Raw genomic sequence first — 27,132 nt, 5'->3', positions numbered from 1 at the left:
GGTGTTGCACCTTCTGCGGTTGCATGGAAAGGTGCCTTGGGAGGGGGTTGAGGTGTTGGGGGTGATGGAGGAGTAGACCAGGGTGTCCCGGAGGGAACGATCCCTGAGGAATGCCGCCAGGGGGGTGAAGGGAAGATGTGTCTGGTGGTGGTATCATGCTGGAGTTGGCGGAAATGGCGGAGGATGATCCTTTGAATGCGGAGGCTGGTGGGGTGATAAGTGAGGACAAGGGGGACCCTATCATGTTTCTGGGAGGGAGAGGAAGGTGTGAGGGCGGATGCGCGGGAGATGGGCCGGACACGGTTGAGGGCCCTGTCAACTACCGTGGGTGGAAAACCTCGGTTAAGGAAGAAGGAAGACATGTCAGAGGAACTGTTTTTGAAAGTGGCATCATCAGAACAGATGCGACGGAGGCGAAGGAACTGAGAGAATGGGATGGAGTCCTTACAGGAAGCGGGGTACATAGTAACATTACTGATAGGAAGCAGCTTTGAGACCTAATGAAATGAGACAATTGTCTCTGCACAAAGACCTAATAAAACTCTTTACTGCTTATCAAGTGTAACAGTCCCAAAAATGAGTCTTTGACTGTTAACGTCTCCTTTCAGTTAACAAACTTCCTGTAATTTGGGGTATTTAATGTCTTTTTTAAAAAAGTCCAGGAGAACATAGAAGAAGTTCGTGTGGTAATAGCAGAGGTACTATTACATTTGTATATAAATTCATTAGAAAAGGGAATAGTGCCAAAGGACTAGCAGACAGCTAATGTGATTCCTATATTTAAAAAGGGACAAAGAGAAATTCCAGGGAACTACAGGCCAACTAGCTTATTGTTGTTGTAGGAAAGATAATGGAATCCTTGCCCAAAGATGTAACAGAGAAACATATAGAAACTGAAAATATAATGAAGAATAATCAGTGTGGATTTGCAAAAGGAAGGTCAGGCTTAACTAACCTTTTAAATTCCTTGAAGTAGTAACAGAATTAATGGATAAGGAAGGATAACAAACTGGATGCAGAAAACAGGTCTAAGGAGGCTGCAAAAGGACATGTTAAGTGGGTGGGCAGAAATTTGGCAGATGGAGAATAATGTTGCAAAATGTGAACTTGCCCAACTGGAAGCAAAATTAGAAAAGCAATATTATTTAAATAGAGAGAGATTGAGGGACTCTGCAGTGCAGGTCTGGGTGCCCTGGTACATAAATCAGTTAATATGCAGGAACGGCAAGTGACTTTTTCTCATTCATTTATGGGATATGGACGTCACTGGCTAGGCTAGCATTTATTGCCCATCCCTAATTGCCCTTGAGAAAGTGGTAGTGAGCTGCCTTCTTGAACCACTGCAGTCCCTGTGATGTAGGTACATCCACAGTGCTGTTGAGGGGATAGTTCCAGGATTTTGACCCAAAACAGTGAAGGAATGGCGATATATTTCCAAGTCAGGATGGTGAGTGGCTTGGAGGAGAACTTCCAGGTGGTGGTGTTCCAATGTATCTGCTGCCCTTGTTCTTCTAGATGGTAGTGGTCGTGGATTTGGAAGGTGCTTTCTAGGGAGCCTTGGTGAGTTTCTGCAGTGCATTTTGTCGATGGTACACACTGCTGTCACTGTTTGTCAGTGGTGGAGGGAGTGAATGTTTGTGGATGTGATGCCAGTCAAGTGGGCTGCTTTGTCCTGGATGATATCAAGCTTCTTAAGTGCTGATGGAGCTGCACTCATCCAGGAGAGTATTCCATCACAATCCTGACTTGTGACATGTAGATGGTGCACAGGCTTTGAGGAGTCAGGAGGTGAGTTACTCACTGCAGGATTCCTAACTTCTGACCTGCTCTTGTAGCCACAGTATTTATATGGCTAGTCCAGTTCAGCTTCTGATCAATGGTAACCCCCAGGATGCTGATAGTGGTGGAATTCAGTGATATTAATGCCAAGACTGTCAAGGGGCAACGGCTTGATTCTCTCTTGTTGGAGGTGGTCATTGTGTGGCGCGAATGTCACTTGCCACTTATCAGCCCAAGTCTGGATATTATCCAGATCTTGCTGCATTTGGACATGGGCTGCTTCAGTATCTGAGGAGTCGTGAATTGTGCAATCATCAGCGAACATCCCCACTTCTGACCTTATGATGGAAGAAAAGTCATTGATGAAGCAACTGAAGATGGTTGGGCCTAGGACACTACACTGAGGAACTCCTGCAGCAATGTCCTCAAACTGACATGAATGACCTCCAACAACCACAGCCATTCCCCTTTGTTCTAGGTACAACTCCAACCAGTGGAGAGTTTTCCACCTGATTCCCATTGACTCCAGTTTTGCTAGGGCTCCTTGATGCCACACTCGGTCAAATGCTGCCTTGATATCAAGGGCAGTCATGCTCATCTCACCTCTGAAGTTCAGCTCTTTTGTCCATGTTTGAACCAATGCTGTGATGAGGTCAAAAGCTGAGTGACCCTGGTGGAATCCAAACTGAGCGTCAGTGAGCAGGTTATTGATAAGCAAGTGCCACTTGATAGCACTGTTGATGACCCCTTCCATCACTTTACTGATGATCGAGAGGAGGCTGATGGGGCGGTAGTTGGCCGAGTTTGGATTTATCCTGCTTTTTACATACAGGACATATCTGGACAATTTTCCACTTTGCCGGGTAGATGCCAGTGTTGAGGCTGTACTGGAACAGCTTGGCTAGGGGTGCCGCAAGTTCTGGATCACAAGTCTTCACGCTATTGCTGGAATATTGTCAGGGCTCATAGGCAAATGGAACGTTGTTATTTATTGTAAGAAGAATTGAGTACAAAAGTAGGAAAGTTTTGTTACAGCTGTGCAGTGCATTGGTGAGACCACATCTGGAGTGCTGTGCTTTGGTCTCCTTACTTAAGAAAAGATATAATTGTGTTAGAAGCAGTTCACAGAGGTTTCACTCAACTGATTCCTGGGATGAAGGGGTTATCTTATGAGGAAAGGTTGGACAGATTGGGACTGTATTCATTGGAGTTTAGAAGAATGAGAGGTGATCTTATTGAAACATATAAGACCCTGAGGGGACGAGGGTGGAGGCCAAGAGGATATTTCCCCTTGTGGGAGAAACTAGAACTAGGGGACGAGGTTTAAACATAAGAGGTATCCCATTTAAAATAGAAATGAGGAGAATTTTTTTCTTTCAGAGGGTTATTAGTATGTGGAATTCTCTTCCCCAGAGAGGGAGGCAGGGTGATTGAATATCTTTAATATTGAGTTAGATCAATTCTTGATTGACAAGAGAATCAAAGGCTATAGGGTGTAGACAGGAAAGTGGAGTTAAGACCACAATCAGATTAGACATAATCTTATCAAATGACGGTGCGGGCTCGAGGGGCTGAATGGCCAACTCCTGCTCCTAATTTGTATAAAGGTTCTTATGTAGATCATAGGGGTTAAGGGTAATTACTCAGGCTTGAAAAAGATGGGAAGTGCTGTTCCATTAGGATAAGTCTGGGGCCATTGCTGTTCATCATTTACATAAACAACTTAGACTCAGGAATCAAAAGTACAGTTTCAAAATTTGTGGATGCCACACAACTGGGATCGGTGTAGTTAACTGCAGGGTTGTGACATGCAGAATGGGTGGGAAATTGGTAAATTAACTCCAATTTAGATAAGTGCAAGGTGGTACATTTTGATAGGAAGAATAAGTAGCCCACATATTCCTTGGACAATAAGCCTAAATAGCGTGGAGGAGCAGAAGAATCTCAGGTACAGATACATAAATCCCAAAAAGTAGCAGCATAGGTTAATAAGGCCATTCAAAAAACAAGCAAACCAGGCAGGCGATTCAGTTCTAAAGGGATAGAACTGAAAAGTAGAGATGTGTTGTTAAACTTGCATAGCATCCTAATTAAACAATACAGTGAACAGCTATGGTCTCCGTGTTATAAAAAGGATATAGAAGCACTAGAGAAAGTGCAAAAAAGATTTACTGGCATTCTCCCAGAATTGAGAGGTTATGCCTAACAAGAAAGATTGAACAGACTGGGGCTCTTTTCTGTAGAAAAGACAAGATTGAGGGGTGATCTGACATCGGTCTTTAAGATTATGAAAGGGTTTGGCAGAGCAGACATAGAGTAATGTTTCCATTTGCAGGGGACAACAGAATTTATATGTCACTGGTAAATCCAATGGAAAATTCAGAAGCAACTTTGTTACCTAAGGAGTGGTTAGAATGTGGAACTATGAGGAGCAGTTGAGGCAACTAACATGGATCCATTTGAGGGGAAGGTGAAAAGCGGCGTTTTATCCACCAGGCTCGATGGCAGGTTTTTGCACCATACTGTCCACTTCCTATCTCATTAATTATGCATAGTAGGAAACATGCCTCTATTTCGTCTGCCCCACTGTGACCTTAGCAAATCATCAGTCCGGGCGCCATAATTAAATCGCAATGTCTGCAACCCAGGACTGCTCCACGGAAGGATGCTGTGCTGAAATTTAGTGATACTTCGCTGGACCACCTGCTGGATGCCATTGAGCCTGCTGGGACGTTCTGTACCCTTGTCATGGCCAGAGAAGGTCCACCAATCTCACCACTCTGGCTTGGGAGGCAATGGCAACATTTCACAACTCTTGCGTACGCCTCCTCTTTATGATGAGCTGTGTTGTTGTCAATCAGGTGTGACACCATGTTCCCTCCCCCCACTTATCACAGATGTCATTATCATATGCCTCTGGTCATTGCTGTCTGCTTCTATATCACCATAGTGTGTACCCATTCTTAGATCATTTCTGATCTCAGTGATGCCTCATCCTTAATGTAAAGTGTTCTTGTAGAAGGCACCTCGTTCACATGCTTTGCTGGGTCATGTCATCTTCATTCTTGGCTGTGTAAGACTGAGGCTGAGGTGTTCACCTGTCTTGTCTGCGTAATTGAAAGGTGAAGGTGCAGTGTACAAGGAAAGATGTTTTAACAGATGAAGGAGAGTCATATATCCTGGACCTCCATGTACTCTCTTCATCCGACAGGATTTTCAATCTATGAGCCTATACTCAGAGCTCGTGTACGCTCCTGTCTGCCTTACGCATTGCCGACTCTCCAAGTGTACATCTGCTAAACTCACCAATAAGTGAGAGCATCTTCCCACCTCAATGTGCCAGAGATCTGTCCCTCACAGCCACATTATTGTCCGGGCGCTTGACCCAACAACCTTGAACGTTTGTCACTTTGTAGTTGCCTATATTGCAGCCACAAGGCTTTCGTCACAATGTAGGGATGCAGCGCTGTGCCATACTTTCTGCATAGCGACCCCTCGCCTAAATACTCACCGAGGTCAGTGATGATAAACCCAAATGGTGATGTGTTGCGGTCAATGGAGCCTTTGAGCATTCTCTCAAAGTGCATTTGGTAGCTTTAGACAATGTTGAGGGCAGCAATGAAATAGGAATGAAATGTAGTGAAGCTGAAGCATGCTCTTTATGATCAACGAAGCATGACCTTGAGGGTTTCATGGTGTCTTTGCAGTTTGGAGTTCACAAGGGCCAAGGCTGGCCATGAGAGCAGACTGTCTATGTTAAAGAAGAGGCATTTTAATGTCTTGCAGATAAGTGTGTGAACATCCTCATCCTCGGGAGGCCCACATCCATAGAAAGTTGAGGATAAATGCAGGCCAGCATCTCTAACTGAGAGTGTCGGTTGTCAATGTGATTGAGATGAAGGTGACCCAGGGGACTGAGTGATCTCAAAATGGATTAACAGCTGTGCAATGACCTCGGCTGCCTTGGTTCAAGTATGACCTATAAGTATCACTACCGGGGCTATACAGGATGCATTGTCTCATTGGCGGAGGTGGAGTTCTTTGAGGAACTTTGTCAGACTGAAGACATGGAGCTACGAGTCCACTGAGGATTGTAGAGCAGCTTCTGCCTCTACTAGGCTGCTGTAGCAACTGGGATGCTGGAAAGATGCTTGAAGAGGCAGCGCCTTCTGACGCCTGATGCTAGGACTCCATCCTCCAGGTACCACCTCATCTCAGCAAGGATACATACTCCTGAGGCTTTATCATCCTTCAAAGGATCAGGACAATGGTGAGCCTGATGTGTAACTACTCACACTCAGATTAAGGTACATGTTTCAAATGAGAGGGATAGCAATGCCAGTGTTCACGTGGGCCCATGATGGAGGGCACTTGTCCAAGACGATATTCACTACAATTCATCATCCTCCTTGTTGAATCTGGTGGTTATGAGAGCCTCATGTGAATGCCTGCCTCGTCGGGCCCGTGCCATGGCCCCTTCCCCTGCAGCCTCGTCTTCCTCGCACTCATCACCCTCATACCTTTCATTGTCCTGCTCGTTGGAGGAGGCATGCAGCTCCTCCATGTCGGCATCTGGCAAATCCTCCTCACTTTGCAGCACCAGGTTGTGCAGTGTGCAGCACACGATGATCCATGAGACCTTCTGGGGAGTGTACTGGAGTGCTCCACCAGATCTGTCCAGGCATCGGAACTGCAACTTCGAGATGCCAATGGTTGGTTCCACCAATGTTCAGGTACCGGTACAGGCATTGTTGTACCTTTGCTCGGCTGGACTTTGTGGCTGCCATAAGGGCGTCATCAGCCACGTCCTTTGCAGATACCCCTTTGTCACCAAGGAGCCAGCCTTGGATCCTGTGTGGTCCCTCAAAGATGTCCGGGATCTGTGACCTATTCAAGATGTAGGACTCATGGCAGCTTCCCGGGCATCTGGCGCAAACCTGCATGATCTGTTTCTTGTGGCTGCAAACCAGCTGCACAATGAGTGAGTGTAATCCTTTCCTGTTGATATATTAGAGTGCCTGTTTCCAGGGAGTATTTATAGCCACACGAATGCAGTCGATGGCACTGTGGGAATCCGGAAATCGCAGCAAAGCCCAGTGCTCTGGCATCTTGGTTTGCTTGATCTCCAGCGAAGTCATTGTGGGCCTTGGCAAAAAGGGCATCTGTTACCTCCTGTAGGCACTTGTGCGTGGAAGCTTGAGAGATCCCGAGGGGTCCCCAGTGGAGCCACTCACATAGAAGTTAAGAGCGGAGGCGACTTTCAGAGAAACTGGCAATGGATGTCCTCCCAGTCCCCATGGTGTCAACTCCTGGAGAATGTGACAGACATGAGCCACAAGATTCCTGGACATACGGAGGCATCGATGACACTGTTTCTCGCTCATCTGCAGAAAAGACATGCGAGTTCTGTACATCCTCGGTCTTGAAAGCCACCTACACATGATGTTTCTGTGAGCCTCATCCTCTGTGCCTGGAGGGGGCCCTGCTGCCCCTTGCTCATCAGGGTGAAGCTCCTCCCTTTGGCAAGCCTGGCGGTGCAATTGCAATTTTCTCCGCCATCTCTCCTGCCTGTATGCGATGATGCAGGCAGCAGCAAATCCAGCCTCCATCTTCCTGAAGGTCTCCTCTCTGCAGCATCAATGAAAAAAAAACATGAGTCAGCATGAGCCTCCAAAAGTCTATCTCTGTTGATGACAAGTGAGTGACTGTGGGTTCAAGGGTCTGATTCCAGTGTCAGCATCTATTCACCACTGAAATCCTGACCACAGCAAGGTACATTTCAAGTGCTCCTCCCCACCGCCCCCACCATCCCACACTTTCATCACCGGCTGTTATGAGATTGCTTTGGCCAGGCACTTCAACGTGCTGCTTTCAGGCCAGGTGCTGGGACCTCATTCACCGCACTCTGCCTACAAAGACTACACTCTTTGGAATACAAATGAGGGCTAATGTTTAGTGAGGAACTGAAATTATTTCAGAGTGGGGGGTGTTGAAGCTTCTTATCTGTGAATCTGCTAGTGTCAAGGTTCTGAGCTCCTGTTTTTGACACAAACCTGCAGTTTGTCCTGTTGCCCAATTTCCCTTGACCTCATTGTTGCTCTGGGGAATTTCCATGCTTGGAACAAGGGCTTAATACAAGGAGATCAATTAGTGATGCTATTCTGGATTAGTCTCGCATGAATGCGCTTCATTGCTTCACTTTCCTGATTCCCTGCATTGTCATTGAAAGGCTGTCATATCTCAGCTGCCTCGAATAACTCTCAAGCCTCCCCCTCCAATCTTTGATCCCATTGTGATTATGGTGGATATCCCTGTGTGACACCCTGAATCATTTGAGGTGGACGTGCCTATGCCCCATTGAACCTTACCCCTCCTCATCTTGAGGCCTATTGCACAGTGACACATAGAAACCCTGCCCCCCCACCCCCACCATGAGACCTTTGAATAGCCCAACACTACCTTTTCCCCATCTATTGGCTGCAGGTGCCTCCCCTGGCTGAGTGTGCCATCTGCGACCCAGTATTTTTCCAGAGACCCCACCCCGGACCAACACGCGTGATGTTACGAGCATGCCCTGCCCTGCTGGGCACGACTGAGACTGGACTGACATGCCTCCGCACCCCGCCCCCCCACTCCCTGGACTGCGATGAAGACAGTTTTGCAAGCTCAGCAATGCAAACTGAAGCGCTTCTTCACTCCGCGATCCTCCCATTCTGGCCCCATCTCACTCATATCTCTCTGTAGGCGACTCTTCTACATTTTGGCCCAGACGACACTTCCACCCCACACCCACCTCATCATGTGCCTGAGTGCAGCCTTTGCCACTCCACCCCCTCCCTGCAACCCCTTCCCTTGCCTCTGCCCAATTTCCTCCCCCCGCCTCCAGTCGAGCCCTTGCCCTGCAGCACATTACAGGCCACACCCGCCTTACCACTGGTCTGGTAGATAAACTCCCTGAAAGCAATATGGTGCTGCCCACAAAGCCTAGCGTTGACTCCAAGGTGCCACAAGCGCTGCACGATGCAAGGTAGGCAAACAAACCTTAAAGTCATGAGCAAAGTGCAGGTCGCCAGGTGTACGTTACATATATACAATTGTGAAACACATTGGTCTAATTGGACACCAACATGCCCTGTTGGCCCAGTGTGGGTGTGATTCCGGCAAGCAGCCATTGCAATGAGTATTCATAATATTCAAATGTATTAAAATGACGTTCCCAACATGGCGCGGCAGAAACATGTACCACCATTGAAGTTTGGAGTAGACGATTGCAACCTGTTTTCCCGTCAACATGAAATTGATATTTTTGCAATCGCGATATTTTCCACTCCCACCCACCATGACGCCCACCCCAGGCAGGAGTAGAAACTCCCAGTCTTAGTCTGTTTTTTTTGATCTGGAACAGTGGATAAAATTTTAAAAATAAAATTGATACCTTCTAATGTAATAACTAATAACTATAACTAATGTTATAACTTGATAACTAATAATTAAATTAATGATCAATATAATCTCAATGGTTTACAACCTTGTGGTACTGTAAGCTCATTGAATAACTTCTTTCAAGGGTACTCACCCTTGGTCTTCTTGGGAGATCATTGAATCTCTACCTAGTGATGGTGTGCAGGGCAGGGGGGTGAGTGACAGTACCATATGATATTCCTGACAAAGGACCTCTCAATCACCTCTATCCAGACTGCTGGACATTGGTCTTGGTTTTCACCTTGAGAGTACTGGGAAAAAGTCCTCCTCCCTTCACCAGGACTTCCAAGGAAACATCAGAAAACCTAGAATCCTCTGACTCATTCTTCCATCAATTTGACAAGTATCAGGGAATACAACCTCCCTTTAAAGAGATGCATTTCCACTATAAATATATTTCAGACAACCAGCAGAAATTATGCCATAAAAATAGACAGGCTTCACAATTCCTAATGCTGCCCAGACTAGTAAATTATCATGTGTATCACATTAGTCTTTAACACTAATGTGATGTCCATCAGTCCTGAGTGCCAAATCTCTATTTTCAACATAAGCATGACATTTGACATTTCAGATAGGAAAGGCACCACTGAGATAGGATGCACTTCTTTAGTTAAACAGACTGTCATCTAATGTTGTGAGCACTGATCCAGCTGGGACATTTAAAAGGAAATTGAGTTCATTCCCAGTTCGGTGGGGAGTAGAGATATACAGGATTGTAGCAGAGAAAAGATAAACGCGCAGATCCAAGTCCTGAAGTACAGGCTGAACAGGTTAACTCTTTTATTCTTATAAATATCAAAGGTGCGTCAAAGTTTGTTATTGCTTCACAGGATGTTGCAAAAAGTATGTTTAGCAAAAATGGTCCTCATGTAATGTTCATTGTTCTGAAACTTAAAATAAAATACCCAAGGTGACAGATGGGCGTTATTGATGAGGGGCCTCAGCTGTTTGAAAACCCTGAGGCTTTTGAACCCATTTCCTTTTGCCCAAGAGAGTTCTGTAATTTCACAGGCATTGTTGTTTCACTGAAAGAGTGAAGAGATTCCTTGCCAGTATCTGATCCATGTACACAAACATCCAGGACAGGAATACGCTCAGACTTTTGTTGAACTTGGATCCCTATCAAGATGCTTGTCCAACTCTGCCTGAGAAAGTGAAACTTTCGCTAACAAAATATTAAAGGTCAGGCTGTAATATTTTTGAAAACTTTTTTCTCTGTGGTGCTCTTATTCTGTTGGGCATGTAGTCTTTACTTGAGAAAAAGTAAGATTTACAAATCGGCATGTAAATTCATCTTTGCTAATAAATTTTTCCAATTTGGCTTAATTTTTGTCATCGCTGATGTCAGAACAGGAAAGTCTATGGGCTGAATTTAACGGGCCACCCAGGATAGGGGGAACAGGTGGGTAGGCACATTAATTAGGACACCCTGCTATTGGCGGTGTGTCCCTGGCCCCACCACAATTTTACAGGTGGCAGGGGAAGCATCGGGTGGGCCGCCAACTTGTGGCCCAATTGAGGCTCTTAAGTGGGCAATTAATGGCTAATTAAGGGCCTTGTCTTGCTGCCGCTCTAATTCAATGGGCAGGTTTTTATCCTGCAGGCTGCTGGTCAGTGGAAGGGGGGCTGCCTCATTCCCGGGTCCCCTGTGTCACTCTGAGGCCCCCCATAATAATTTAACTCCATGCATCCACCTCAGCCATGCCCTGTCCATTGCATGCCCCAAGCCCCCTCTCAGGGGCCTGCTAACCTGAGATCGTAAGGTTGGATGGGCAGCATAAAGTTGACCTTAATTACTTCCTTAATGGCCTTAATAGGCCTTTTAAATATTGGTGGGCACGCAGCCGACTCCAGCGCCCACCCGCCAAAGGAAACACCGTGAAACAGCACGATGACGCCGGGGTGCACGCCCGACATCGTCGCATGTCATTTTACGCACCAAAAAATTCTGGCCTTGGATTTAGCACATTTGGCCGGGGACTACAAAATCTAGTGGGCAGCAGTCCTTAAAAATCAACAGTTTGCCATAAAGTTTTTGCTGTATTGGTGGCAGGCATCTAGACCTACTGTTTACAATGGCAGAATGTAGAATTGTGTTTCCCTTGCTGCTAAAGAGTTGGAGGACCTGATGCAAGAGGTGTCTTAAGGAAGCTCTAGGCTACCCTCAAGTGAAAGCAGAGGTGCCAGCTGCCAAGAGAAAGAGGTTAGCATCTCATTCAATGCAGTTAACCAGGTCCTTTGTGCCTGGTTGCAAATGAGGACAAACTTCTTGCTGTCAAGAGCTCAGCAAAGGTGAGTCTGTTCCTCATGTTTTCACACATTTTTCTGGGGCCCATCAAGCTTCGAACAAACCTAGGTTGGGAACTGCCTTATGATTTTGATAGTATCTTTTTCAGTATTATGCACATAGTTATCCTCTTACATAGTCTCTTATTGTGACTAAGCTGCATGGCACATTTTCTTACAGGTGGAGGTGGCAATCACTGAATAGCAAACAGATGCTGAGACATCCAGGCTGAAGAAATACTCTGCTTTCAGGAATCTCTCAGTGATGCCAGCAGTCAATAGTATAGATAGCCTTGAGCCCCTAAGGGACATTTGTTGTATGGCAGCGTATGTGCCTGCTTGCCATTGTGATATAAAAGTGCTAGGCAGAGAAAGGGTTAACAGGTGTCTGGAGAATAACACTGCCCACTGTATGATGTATAGAGTCACATGGTATTAGAATCAGAGAGAACATTCTAGAAGCATGCTGGTAGCAGTAGGGGGTAGTCAGTGACAATTGGTCGCAGCACCATTGCATGCCATTAACTGGGATCTGTACATAGTGAAAGATTAACAATAATGGTTCATGTTTAAACATACAAGTATCAAGATCTCATCATTGAGACATCAAATAAACCCATAACACAATAACATTTGCTCAGCAATTTTTCTCATTCAATTAGTGGGCACATAGAATAGCACATAATGGTGATATCGAAGCTGTCTCCTAGGCCAAAGTCAATGATGCTCCTGTCATCATCAAAACATTGACTGGTGTAACATACAGCTTCTGGTGGAGACATTTTGGCACCAAATTATGATTTATAATTTGCAACAGTTAGTGAATACCCACCATATTATTTTGTAACATCCATTTTGACAGACATGTAGCAATGGGTTGAGTTACTGTCACTTGTCAGTGGGCTACATTTGGTGCTTGCACATTGGATTTCCTTTCAAGTTACTTTTGCCTGCCACCTCTTTCCCCTCTACCAATGTCTTTTGAGCTTTTCCAAAGGCTCTAAGAATTCCATACTCCCATGCAGCCACTTGCATTTTCAACACTTTACATTTTGCATAAAATACAAGTTTCTCATGCTCCCATTAAGTTAATTCCCTGCACAGGCCTAAAGCTGCACATGGAGCTATGAACAAGAGCAGACAACTGAAAATTGGATGAAATCAGCTCAATGCATTGCCAGTTGGTTGGCTTTGCACTAATTCCAAGCAATCCTGAAATGAATTCTACTGAGCCTTGAAAATTTAAATTAATTGCCCCTAAATTGCTGGGAACACATGAATGTTGTACCAAAGTTAAGGACAACTAATGCAAGATGTGGAGGTATTCTGGGATTTTCCTCAATTTATATTTTGGGGAGAAAGGTAAAGATTTCTCACAAAAATTAGCCTTTATATAATGCTTTTAACATAGTAAAAGTGCACAAAAATGATGGGCAGAATCTTGTTGCAGCAGCAAGCGCTCCACTGACATGACCGCAAGTGAGCAGGACTTCTACTTGGAGACAGGACAGCTGGCCATGCACAATCACATGGCAGCCAGCCAATTGGCTATACATTCAAGGGGCCCCAACCAATTGTGCGGCAGGGACGGGCAGAAAGTCACTGACCTTGCTGTACCTCACGGGGGTCGAAGGTCCTGGCGCCATATTTAAACGGCACCCAGACAGACACCCACTTCCTGCAAGCCAGCAGCATCATTCTGCTTGTCTGAGAGGAGGATTTTGAATTTGAATGGCTGCCACTGTCTCCCAACCCCCTCCCCACACTTGGATCTCTGGAGCTGCAAGCCATCACCCTGCACCCTCCTTCAGTCACTTTTGACCTTCCCTCCATCGCACTCGACCTTCACTCCATCACCATACCCTGTTTCTGTGACCCTCAAGCCACATACTACCACCCTTAATCAACTCCTTGTCAACCTAGAGCTGTCCCTCTGTCACCATCGAGCTGCCACCTAGCACCCTTGACCTTCCCCTGCCACTCTGGTCTTGCCCTTGCCATCCTTGACCCTCCCTCTATCACCCTTGACCTGCCCTTGGTTATTCTCAACTCCCTCAGTCTCACCATTGACCTGCCCTCAATCATCCTTGATCTCCCCTCTATCATGCTTGCTCTGGTTCGATAGAGGCTGACATTCCCTCTGTCATCCAGCTCCCTCCCTCTGTCCCCCAGACCCTTCTTAGGGCCGCCACGACCCACCCTCCCTTCCATATATAGCCATGCACCAAACCCCCTACTGGACAGCTGCCACCTCAGCTCAATGTAACAGCTCAGCCTTCCCTCCCTGGTCCAATAAAGTTCTCCATATGAGAAAAGCAGCTCCAACTCACTCCAAAACCACCAAGAAGACTACCTTGCCTACTGCATGCCACTTTTAACCAAGCACATGTTCCTTGTTTGCTGCCGACTTTATCACAAAGGTACAATGTAAGTTGGTGACCATATATTTTAATGAGTATGCATAGCATCCTAATGCATCAAAAAGAGGTTCCTGCCACTTGCCATCAGGAATCACGGTCCACTTTTAATGCACCAACAACTTACTTCCCAACTTTCATCCCATTGGCGGGAAGCTGACTTTTCACCTCTCACAAAAATAAATGACCCCGCCCACCTAATTTCCCACTCCCTGCAGCTTCACTAGATTCCACCTGATGATATTTTTCCTGTTACTCTTTACGTACAAGTTGTAGACACTGTTATGATCAGGTGAGAAGGAGTCAAATGGCACCATGGCACCCCACTTTTCCCTCTCCTTGTCTGACAGCAACATTCATTTTTTTTGAACAAAAACAGAATTACCTGGAAAAACTCAGCAGATCTGGCAGCATCGGCGGAGAAGAAAAGAATTGACGTTTCGAGTCCTCATGCTGCTGAAGGATCATGAGGACTCGAAACGTCAACTCTTTTCTTCTCCGCCGATGCTGCCAGACCTGCTGAGTTTTTCCAGGTAATTCTGTTTTTGTTTTGGATTTCCAGCATCCGCAGTAGTTTTTTGTTTTTATTCATTTTTTTTGAATGGATATGCTTACCAATTCCGTGATCGCTTACATGTGATGTGACCATAAAACACACGATCAGACATCTTGAGTTTTTAAAAATAAAAGAGGATAATTTTTATTGTACTTAACCTGGTCTAAGAAAAATACAAATGCTCTGACTTTCACATACACACACACACAAACACTCAAAGTTCACACACGCACAAACAGATTACAGAATGGGGAAGAAAGACTAAGTGAGCAGTGTTATGACCGATGCCGTTGGTAAAGCTGAGTTATTAAAATTCCCAGAGGGAAACTTCAAACAACTGTCATAACCTATAATTTTAAGTGGTATGTTTGAGATGCAACTCTAAATTCAGGAATCAGATCACCAATTCTCGGGGCTTTACATTAAACTAATTTGAAACATTTTATTAATTTATACAGGTTAAAAAATATACACATGGCTACAAATTACTACTATCATAACTTTTAACAAATTCCCAAACTAATCTCCGTTAAAGCAACTGTAACCCATAGACTTAACCAGACATCAGACAAAGCATTTTCACCTTACGAATTCTTTTCACTCTGGAGCCAGCTGGAGGCTTCCAGCTGCCTTTTGATCTTACATTGCTTCAGCTCTGCACAATCGAAAACTGCTGAAGTTATGCGTACCACCACTGATTGAATTCACATTCTCATTGTCTCTCCAGCCTCTTTGAATTTCACCTTTTAACAATGAAACCCCTTTCATAGTACCAAGTTTATTAGTAATATAAACATTTAGCTTGGTATCTGTTAGAAAGGCATCAAGTTTTCACCCCACTTCTTGAATGCTCTATTCAAAAAATGTAAATGCACACTATCTCTCTTCCATATCATAACTAGTACCCATCAAAGCACCCAGGCTGGCTGGCTTTAATCTAATTAAGACACACCTGCAGACTAAACCTCTATTTTAAAACAAAAATATTTTCCAAAATATTATATACATTAATAGCTTCATGACAAGCAGTAATAGATTAAGTGGTTGGAGTCATAACTAGCAAAAAGGAAGATGGTTGTGGTTGTTGGAGGTCAATCATCTCAGTCCCGGGACATTGCTACAGGGGTTCCTCAAGGTGGGGTCCTAACCCAACCATCTTCAGCTGCTTCATCAATGAAATTCCCTCCATCATAAGGTCAGAAGTCGGGATGTTTGCTAATGATTGCACAACGTTCAGCTTAATTCACAACTCCTCAGACACTGAAGCAGTCTGTGTCCATATGCGGCAAGGCCTGGACAACATTTAGGCTTGGGCTGATATGTGACAAGTAACATTTGCACCACACAAGTGGCAGGCAATGACCATCTAAAACAAGAGTGAATCTAACCATCTCCCCTTGGCTTTCAATGGTATTACCATTGTTGAATCCCACACTATAATCATCCTGTGGTTAACATCGACCAGAAACTGAACTGGACCAGCCATATAAATACTGTAGCTATAAGACCAAATCAGAAGCTGAGAATTCTGCACAGAGCAACTCACCTCCTGACTCCCCAAAGCTTGCCCACCATCTACACAGCACAAGTCTGGAGTGTGATTGAATACTTGCCACTTGCCTGGATGAGTGCAGCTCCAACAACACTGAAGAAGCTTGACACCATCCAGGACAAAGCAGCCCGCTTGATTGGCACCACATCCACAAACATTCACTCCCTCCACCACTGACGCACAGTAGCAGCAGTGTGTACCATCTACAAAGTGCACTGCAGGAATTCACCAAGGCTGCCTAGACAGCACCTTCCAAACCCACGAGAACTACCGTCTAGAAGGGCAAGGGCAGCAGACACATGGAAACACCACCACCTGGAAGCTCCCCTCCAAGCCACTCACCATCCTGGCTTGGAAATGTATCACCATTCCTTCACTATCCCTGGTTCAAAATCCTGGAACTACCTTCCTGACAACACTTTGGGTGTTCCTACAACACATAGACTGCAGTGGTTCAAGAATGTGACTCACCACCACCTTCTCAAGGGCAATAAATAATGGCCTAGCCAGTGACACCCACAAAAATATTTTTAAAAGTAATTTAGAGTCCAGTCAAATTAAAGGGGTATATGGTTCTTGAAGGTTAGTGACCCAGTTGGCTTCAGGCTGAATTCAGTGGTCCTGTTGCTTTCACTTGGTGATCCTACGGTTTTTGGCATTGATGTGGTTTAAAGATGTCAACAGATGATTTATCTGTTCTCCTGGAGACAGCAGCACTGGGTTGAGTTATTTTTAAAATCTCTGCCTGTGGCACTTGGGTAGTCAAAATCAACAGGCAATGTTCAAAACTTGCCTAATGGGTTTAGAGGGAGAGAGAGAGACAGAGGCAAGGAACTCACTTAGGGTCTTGTTCCTTCAGCGTATCAATTGCTTGTGCTGTTCTGCAGAGGAAACAGGTGCTTAAAACATACAAAGGGTTATCTTGTCATATGACCTTCGATCTCAAACTGCCCAGTGGCCCAAAATTGGTCATGGCTAGTATGTTTCAGTTACCTTGATTAGATCATGGCCACCTCCTAGTCAGGGTCCCATTGTTCAAGTGATTATGTCTAATGGTTTGTCTATACCCAGTTGAGTACTCAGCTGATTAGCTGGATGTTTTGCTGTTGAGATAAGAAGTAGTCCCCATTCATCTCTTTCAAGGCAATTGTTCCTGGTATGGCTTTGCAGACAGGTTGTCTCCATTTGAATAGTTCTGGATTGTAGAAGGTACAGTGATGTAAATGTGCAGCCATCTTTGACTGCAATTCCAAATCACTGGAAAGCGTTTTATAACATAGGAGTTTCCAGCCAGTAAATTCAAAAATCATTTGATATAAAGCATGGGTTCACAACAACACCAATGCCATTAATCACTGTCAAAGTTGTCTCCTGGACTAGTTTTCAATCGCCTAAGTGAGTCAGAAAAGAATTTTTACAGATTTTTTTCCCCTTAGTTGACCTAGTTTTTATTCTGTTTTGAGGAATTACACAACTCCTGCGTGAAGTCAGGGCATCTCAAGGCATCACAACTGTGTGGGACAAGCTGGATGGACCAGTGGGCATTTTCCTGTCCATCATCCTGTCCTCATATTTCTTGATCGATGGGTGTAATATTATATTTATATTAACATTAAAATCCATCGCCATTCTTTAACCTATCCATATAATTCCTCTAAATCCTTTTGAATACTACCATTCTCCGCTATACCCATGAATTAACCATACAACTTGTTCTTAACAGCAAATTTCTTTCCTGTAATTAAACTGTGGAAGAAGCTTTACTGGCTCTGATGTGCTGCATTGCCACTGTTGGCATTCAGGTGTCATGATGTATGTCCTGTCAGTGTTCAGTGGCTTGATACCCATTGTCATGAAAGAAATCTTAATCCATACAGTTCTACTGGAGGCAGAACTAGACAAAAGAGAATGAATTACTCCATCAGCAAATGAACATACTGTCATGGGAACAGGAGTAGGCCATTCTGTCCCTTGAGCCTGTTCCACCAATTGCTAGAAAAAAATCTAATTGAAAATCTCAACGATGGATCTTTGCTTCAGGATTTAGTTGTGAACATTCCTTGAATCCTGGAGCATTAGTGTTGAAAACTCTTTGATATGGACTTTAAACATATTTGTGTTCGATTATGGTTGATGTGTACTTCAACTCCAGTTTGATCCATATCTTTACCCAATAAAAATCTGCCAATGTCAGTCTTGAAAATTATAATTGACCCAGCACTGTCAGCCTCCTGGCATTTCACCCTTCCTCTATTCTTTTTTTGAAAAAGTGCTTCCTGATTTCATTCCCGAATGCTCTAATTTTAAGATTGTGCCCGATTGTTCTGGAATTCCCCGACCAGAGGAACTGGCTTCTCTGTATCTTTCAAATCCTTCTGTCTTTTTAAACAACTCAGTTAGGGGATCCTTTAACCTTCTAAACTGAAGGGGATACAACCTACACTTAAGTAACCTCTCCGCGTAGTTTAACTCTTTAAACCCGGATTGTCCCACCAGTGTTCTCAATATTCCACTCTTTTTCTTTATATCGGTCTTGATTGCTAAAATAATCCATCCAACTACTGTTCATTCTTGGAGACTGAAAGTCAGATTCTATTCAAACAGTGGTGGTACAGTATAGTGACTTATTCCCTTGTGACTAGATCTGTCTCCAGTGAGATACTTAGATAAGAAGTATTTTTTAAATAGTGCTGCAGGGCCCCATTTGTAGTTTGCTTGTTGAACAGTGTGAGCCTTAAGTCAGATAAGTCCACTTGATTCTGGAATAAGACATTCAGTTTAGGTGAAATAGCTTTGGGCTATTTTGCAGAGTATCAATGCGTAGGTATTAAATGTGTGACTCTCTGTCTTCAAAATTTATTGTATTCAGTGCCAAGCAGCGGCATTTAGGAGCATGACCTCATGTAACTGCTTTTAAGTATAGCCTTTGAAGTCCTGCCCTGCACCCCACTGTGAATAACAAGCACCATAAGCTTGTGCTTCAAACAAATTGATTGTTTTCATTGTGTTTCTGCAGTTTCTCCACAATCGCATTGGAAATAATTCTGCCAGCAGCATTCCAAGTGCATGCTAAATTTGCAAGTCTTGCTGGCCTCTTCACATTCAGGATTGGAATTCATTCCAATCCACATGTAGATCCTTCCCTCACGTTGCAACCCTTATCAGTGTTAACCCAACTCGTTACCAATATAAAATGCAGTAGTCATTTCAGCAGCGTGTGTCAGGGATCCCTAAGGAAAACAGCACAGGAGCTTGGGCAGAAGTGGGCCATGTGTATGCCACAATCATTGTGCCTCACACCTAGAAGCGGTGCACAAAGAAGTTTTTAACCAGGTTAACTAAGGTAGGTGAACTCACTATCAGCTGCATTAATGCATTGTAAAAACAAAAAGCTAAAAGCTACTGCGGATGCTGGAAATCCAAAACAAAAACAGAATTACCTGGAAAAACTCAGCAAGTCTGGCAGCATCGGCGGAGAAGAAATCAGTCAACGTTTCGAGCCTTCATGGCCCTTCGGCAGAACTGGCAGTTCTGCCGAAGGGCCATGAAGGCTCGAAACGTTGACTGATTTCTTCTCCGCCGATGCTGCCAGACTTGCTGAGTTTTTCCAGGTAATTCTGTTTTTGTTAATGCATTGTAAAGTCAGTTATAACTCTTAAGTTACCTTTAGCTCACATCGGATAAATTACTTTCAATGCCTGTCATGAATACTTATTATTCAGCAAGGTGCACACTGCACCCAAGCCTTTTCCTCAAAATGTCCTTTCACTCGCATCCTAGCATCTATTTATAATATTCTTGGTCTCGTTGTGCTCATAGAATATTCACAGTCTGCTGAGATATGGAAAGTACTAACTTTATTGAGAATCATCTTACTGTGGTTTCATCTTGCCATGAGGTCTGCAAGAGGGAGCAAGATCATGAGATGTTGCATTGCTTGCTGTGGTGTTGTATATTGTATCTCATTAGGATGTCACACAGTTAGAATTAGCCCCTTATACTATAGTTTTCACCCAAAATAATCATCCCATCTATGCATCCCAGCATGGCATATTGTCAGAATGCCAGAAGGCTGTGAATGCTGGGTCAATTTTAATTTTCTAGACTGACATGTCATCACAACCATTTTGGGTGGCATGCTGATAAATTGGTATCAGTATGTCATTTCGACAACTGAAACCCTTCCTGGTTTCAGGAGAAAAAAGCACGGAACAAACATTTACTGAAGGAGGATCCCCTAACCTTCATCCTGGCAACCTTACAAATACTGGTATGAAAGAGCAATGGTGGGACTGAAATAAAGGAGGAGGAAGACTGCCAGTACTCAAGGTTCATTCAAATGTTCTCCAATCTCAGTTTATTATCATATTATTTCATAACTCACAGATTGTAAAGCATATGCTGAACCATTTTACTGCATTACACCTACTAAAATCTATATCTGAAAACTACTTATAACAATAACATTCTAACTTCTCTTCCTCTTCAGTCAAGTCAAGCCACAATACTCTCAGCACTTCACATGGTATCACTCGCTCTTCCTGCCCAGGCATCAGCTCATATAGATCCTGAATGCACTGAGTGACTAGACACAGAGCAGAGTGAGCAAGAGCAGATGAATGAACCTCTTCCCATAGCAGGTTGGCTGTAGAGAAGCAAACAGACACAACCAGTGATTCCCAATGTCACTTTCCATAATCCTAGGTGAAAAGAACCCCTCTGCTTCCAAGCAATGTTCACTACATCTGGTAGCACAGCACAAGGTCAAAAATACATGAAATGCAATTAGCAAGGAAGACAACAGGTTCTTTGCTGAGGTAATATTTCATGCAAGCACTTGTCTGCTTCTGAGGAATGGGAAGCATCTGCGCACATTTCCAGGAATTAAAACAACTGGAAAATATGAACTAAGAAAAGTCACTCAGCTCCATACTCTACCGTATGTCTCAATGAAGGAGTGGGTGACCCAAATGTCCAATAAATGCAAACTGGTTAGAACCTTGAAATGGGGATTTTTCCAGGTACATGCTGATTGACACGCATTGCATCATCAAACTCTGAAGGCTTTAATTTCATTGTGGATGTGTTAGATGTCAATGTTCAAGAAAATATTAAACTTGGCATTAACTCTTTGGGGAAAATAACAGAAAGCCTCACGGAGGGTCAACAGGATGACTACTAGCCTCTTCCAGCAGCCAGCGGACAAAGATCGGTTCCACCACCAGAACTGTTACATTAAATTGCTGGGAACACCTGGCAGCCATCAGCTAAAGGCAAGAACCATAACCTACTTGTAAGCTGCAGTGTTGAATTAGCATTGTAAAAATAAAGCAGGACATTTCAACAAAAGAGAAGCCTCTCTTAATTACTATCTAGCATGCAACACAACATCACTATCTTAGGTATCTTCAAAATGTCCCTGAAATGTTGCTCTGCTTTCACTCAACAATGTGCAACAGGTGAAGGCATGTTCTTCTATCTATGTAACTGATGTTGATCGTATGGTTAATCTGAATTAACGAATAACTTTAAACAAGAGATACGACTTATACAATAAATTATTAATGCAAAGTGTTACAGTTTGAATTAACAAACAATTCAAACTTGAATTAATAGGACTAGGCACTATTAAAGTTCTGTGTTTCAAACCTAAAATATATTTCCTTGGAAGAGGTGTAAATATTTTATACATGAAAATAAAGGTAGTTGTAGGGAAGTTAATGGTACTTCATAGGATGCTGTTTCTTTCACTATGAATATAATCTCAGATACATCAGATATGCCAAATAGTCACAACAGAATTTAAGTGAGCAGGGAATTTGAAACTGGCCAATTAATGCTTCCACACACACACACACACCCTGCTGTGATTTGAACTCGAGTTGCACGCTCAGGGGCAGAAGTTTTGTGCCCCACCGAGGTCCAGAACAAAGGTACACGGAGCCTGAAAATACCGATGCTAGCCTATGGGCAGAATCATCCATGCCCACTGGCATCGGGCATGCTCAGTGGCGTGAGCAGACAATATGGTGAGAAGGCCAAAAATCAGTTTCACGATGCTGTGAAACCAGTTTGTGATCATCCGCTCAGCCCATCGACAGCAGGTCGTGTTTCCTACCATTGGACGTCAGGAACTTCATTGTAGTACATCTGTATATCATTACAAGGCCAGCCCGCCGGAATCATTCCCCACTTCACCCCGCTGGATTGTCCACCCCAAGCTGACATGTTTCACAACAGCATATAAAAGGCCTGCATTTGGCGGGCTGCATTTTGAGGGGACTCGGAGGTGAGTGCACAGTAACGTCGCACAGCATTCGCCCAGGTCATCTGTTGGACTTCAAGGTTGAGGCATGTTGGAGGCGTGGGGGCAAGGGCTGCCCTGCGGTTGAGGTGACTTGGGGTGGGGACAACGGCTGCATTGGAAGGAATATTGGAAGTGGGGGGGCGGGGTGGGGGCAAGGACTACCCTGCGGTTGAAGGTGTGCACAAGCATGTGCGGGTGGGGGAAGGGAAGCAACCACACATTAAAGTAACCTTTATAAAGTGACCATTCCTCTGCAGCTGAGACAGTTCAGACACAGCCACATGGACATGATTGGATAAAAACAAAAAACTGCGGATGCTGGAAATCCAAAACAAACACAGAAATACCTGGAAACACTCAGCAGGTCTGGCAGCATCGGCGGAGAAGAGCAAAGTTGACGTTTTGAGTCCTCATGACCCTTCAACAGAACTAAGTAGAAATAGGAAAGGGATGAAATATAAGCTGGTTTAAGGGGGGGGTGGTGGAAGAAGGGGTGTGGGGGGGTGTTGGGACAAGCAAGCAGTGATAGGAGGAGATAACCAAAAGATGTCACAGACAAACGAACAAAGAGGTGTTGAAGGTGGTGATATTATCTAAAAGAATGTGCTAAATAAGAGTGGAGAGCAGGACAAGCAAGGCAGCTCTAGTGGGGGTGGGGTGAAATAAACCATGGGTGGAATACATTTAAAAATAATGGAAATAGGTGGGAAAAGAAAAATCTATATAAATTATTGGAAAAAACAAAAGGGAGGGGGAAGAAACGGAAAGGGGTGGGGATGGAGGAGGGAGTTCAAGATCTAAGGTTGTTGAATTCAATATTCAGTCCGGAAGGCTGTAAAGTGCCTAGTCGGAAGATGAGGTGCTGTTCCTCCAGTTTGCATTGAGCTTCACTGGAACAATGCAGCAAGCCGAGGACAGACATGTGGGCAAGAGAGCAGGGTGGAGTGTTAAAATGGCAAGCGACAGGGAGGTCTGGGTCATGCTTGCAGACAGATCGAAGGTATTCTGCAAAGCGGTCGCCCAGTCTGCGTTTGGTCTCTCTAATGTAGAGGAAACCGCATTGGGAGCAACGAATGCAGCAGACTAATTTGGGGGAAATGCAAGTGAAATGCTGCTTCACTTGAAAGGAGTGTGTGGGCCCTTGGACGATGAGGAGAGAGGAAGTGAAGGGGCAGGTGTTGCATACTTTGCGTTTGCATGGGGACGTGCCGTAGGTTGGGGTTGAGGAGTAGGGGGTGATGGAGGAGTGGACCAGGGTGTCACGGAGGGAACGATCCCTACGGAATGCCGCCGGGGGGGGTGAAGGGAAGATGGGTTTGGTGGTGGCATCATGCTGGAGTTGGCGGAAATGGCAGAGGATGATCCTTTGAATGCGGAGTCTGGTGGGGTGATAAGTGAGGACAAGGGGGACCCTATCATGTTTCTGGGAGGGAGGAGAAGGCGTGAGGGCGGATGCGCGGGAGATGGGCCGGACACGGTTGAGGGCGCTGTCAACTACCGTGGGTGGAAAACCTCGGTTAAGGAAGAAGGAAGACATGTCAGAGGAACTGTTTATGAAGGTAGCATCATCAGAACAGATGCGACGGAGGTGAAGGAACTGAGAGAATGGGATGGAGTCCTTACAGGAAGCGGGGTGTGAGGAGCTGTAGTCGAGGTAGCTGTGGAAGTCGGTAGGCTTGTAATGAATATTGGTGGACAGTCTATCACCAGAAATTGAGACAGAGAGGTCAAGGAAGGGAAGGGAAGTGTCAGAGATGGACCATGTGAAAATGATGGAGGGGTGGAGATTGGAAGCAAAATTAATAAATGTTTCCAGGTCCCGACGAGAGCATGAAGCAGCACCAAAGTAATCATCGATGTACCGGAGAAAGAGTTGTGGGAGGGGGCCGGAGTAGGACTGGAACAAGGAATGTTCCACATACCTCATAAAGAGACAGGCATAGCTGGGGCCCATGCGGGTACCCATAGCCACACCTTTTATTTGGAGGAAGTGAGAGGAGTTAAAGGAGAAATTGTTCAGTGTGAGAACAAGTTCAGCCAGACTGAGGAGAGTAGTGGTGGATGGGGATTGTTCGGGCCTCCGTTCAAGGAAGAAGCTGAGAGCCATCAGACCATCCCAGTGGGGGATGGAGGTGTAGAGGGATTGGACGTCCATGCATGATTGGAGTCGGGCCGGTAAATTATCTGCCCACTCAAGCAATGCAGAGGCATCAAAGTGCCACCAAGTGCTCCAGAACTTTTCACCCCTCAGGCACAGACTGCAAACTAATGAGCATTTTAATGGACTGCAGAATGGTTGGATGACTGGGCACATTTTACAATCTTCTTGCTCAAGGTGATCGTGGAGCAGTCACTGGTGGAGGTCCTTGCAATGTCATCATCCCGGTTTGGACCAGTCTCCCCCATGGTTCAAGCTAACAGTGCAGCCTTGCAGCGCGGGTTAGGAGAATGCCTGCGCCTGAGCTGAGAGCACAGCATGCAGTCCAGTGGGTAAAGCTGCTGCCAATTGGTCAGATGGAGTGGGGCGGAGGTGGCTGGGGTTTCGGGCAGCCATGCAGCGCACTAAACTCTGGCCATCCAAGTGGTGGCCAACACTCTCCAGGAATCGGTAAGGAGCCTTAACCAAGAGAGGCTTGTAGCACACCCATGCTAACCCATGCATCTCTCTCTTTCATACTGCAAGAGGAATACATCAGCAGCTTGGAGCCTGGTGAACTAGCTGCATGCCTCATGGCATACCGGGAGCAGAGACGATGGAGGAGAGAGTGACTGAGGCGCCTGGCTACGCAGAGAGAGGAGCAGCACCCCCAAAAAGAAGGGACAGCTGGGACTCCAGCACAAGCTGCTGAAGAGCCACAGCATGAAGAGCATGGCCCTCATTGGTCAGCACCTAGCTAGACCCAGGGCCCATAGACACCGCCTTTCATTCCTGCAATTGACCGACAAACAGTGTCACCGAAGACTGCGCATGTCTAGAGAACTGATCAGACACATCTGCCAGCTGCTGCAGGATTTGGCGCCACAGGGACATGGAGGGCATCCACTGCCAGTGGCCATGGTGCTCAATTTTAACACCAGTGGCTCCTTTCAGGTCTCCACAGGTGACCTCTGTGGGATAATACAGGTCTCAACCCACAAATGCATCCGTGAGGTCACAGGTGCCATCTACGCAAAGACACACAACTTTGTGCATTTCAACCGGGATCAAGAGAGCCAGGGTGCAAGAGCAATTGGATTTGACTAGATCTCAGGTTTCCAACAGGTCCAGGGTGCCAGTGACTACACTCATGTGGTGCGCAGATCTCCATCGCAACAAGGGGTCAGCTATGTCAACCACAAGGGCTTCCATTCACTGAATGTGCAGCTGGTGTGCGACCACCACAAACGCATCCTGCAAGTCTGCGCTCAGTTTCTAGGGAGTGTCCACCACTCCTTTGTCCTCAGTCAGCCTCAGGTCACTGACATTTTCCAAGGTCCACAGAGTTGCAGGCTTAGCTCCTAGGGGATAAGGGCTACTTGCAGAGGACATGGCAGATGAACCCGTGCAGCAGCCTCAGACTACAGCAGAGAGAAGGTATAACAAGGCTCAAGCTACAACTTGCAACTTGGTGGAGCAGACCATCGGGATGCTGAAAATGAGGCTCCGGTGCCTGGATCAATTTGGTGGAGCCCTGCAATATCGTCCACATAGGGTATGACGCATCATTGCCGCCTGCTGTGCCCTTTACAACCTGGCTTTGCAATGAGGAGAGGAGCTGGCTGAGGAGGAGATGGAGAAACTGGACATCTCACTGATGAGGAGGACGTAGACAGTGATGAGGGTGAGGAAGCCCTCGACAGTAACTATGATGGTGGTGAGGCCCTCGCACTGGCCAGACGAGGCAGGTGCACTCAGGAAGCCTTCATAGCTGCTAGATTTGTGGAGGGTGATGAGGACATGCAGTGAGGAGACACCATAGATCCTCACATTGCATCTATGAACGTTTGACTCCAGTCTGGCTAATGGCAGCGCACATACCCTCTGTGATAAGGCTCCTGTCATGAAAACATAGTGGAGGCCCTAATAAACATTCGATTGCAGGAGGATGATGACGACATGCAGTGAGGGCACTCCATAGATCTTCACATAGACTCTGAGAATGTCTGACCCCTGTCAGGCCGAGGGCAGCTCGCAGCCATGAAGCTTTAAAAGCACCTGATCCTTTGTCTACCTTCAGCACTTGACCCCTGCAGGAGCACAGCATCACTGGTCACAGATGTTGAACAGATGGGGGCCAGCCCCAACTTAAAGGTGCTGAGAACACACTAGAGAGAATGGTGGAACTCTGTGATGCCTGCCCACTACATTCTGGCAGCAAAGACAAGCACCATCGAGGTGCAGGCATCACTAATATGTCAAGGGAGCTTGAGGCTGGACTTTGGCCTGAAGACTGCACAAAGCACAGGGAAGAGGCCCTGGACTGAAACACCTGCCTTTATCTTGTGCAGAAAGGTTTCACATCTGAGTGACACAAACACTGCTCATCATAGCAAGGAGCCAGGCAGAGAGACATTCTTGGGAGTTTATTTACAATAGTGAACATTATGTACAAGTGATTAACATCCGTGCCCAGGCTGAAACTACATCTTCTTAACCATCCTAACCCTGCTGCTACATCTTGGTGCTCCCCGGACATTCACAGCAGAGGCAGAGGCAGCCTGCTGGCTGCTATGCCCTGTCTGTGACAATCTTGGCGACCGTCCTCTAAAG

Source organism: Cetorhinus maximus, chromosome 8, assembly GCF_964194155.1.
Source record: "Cetorhinus maximus chromosome 8, sCetMax3.hap1.1, whole genome shotgun sequence".
Lineage (NCBI taxonomy): Eukaryota > Metazoa > Chordata > Chondrichthyes > Lamniformes > Cetorhinidae > Cetorhinus > Cetorhinus maximus.
This window is presented reverse-complemented; position numbering follows the sequence as displayed.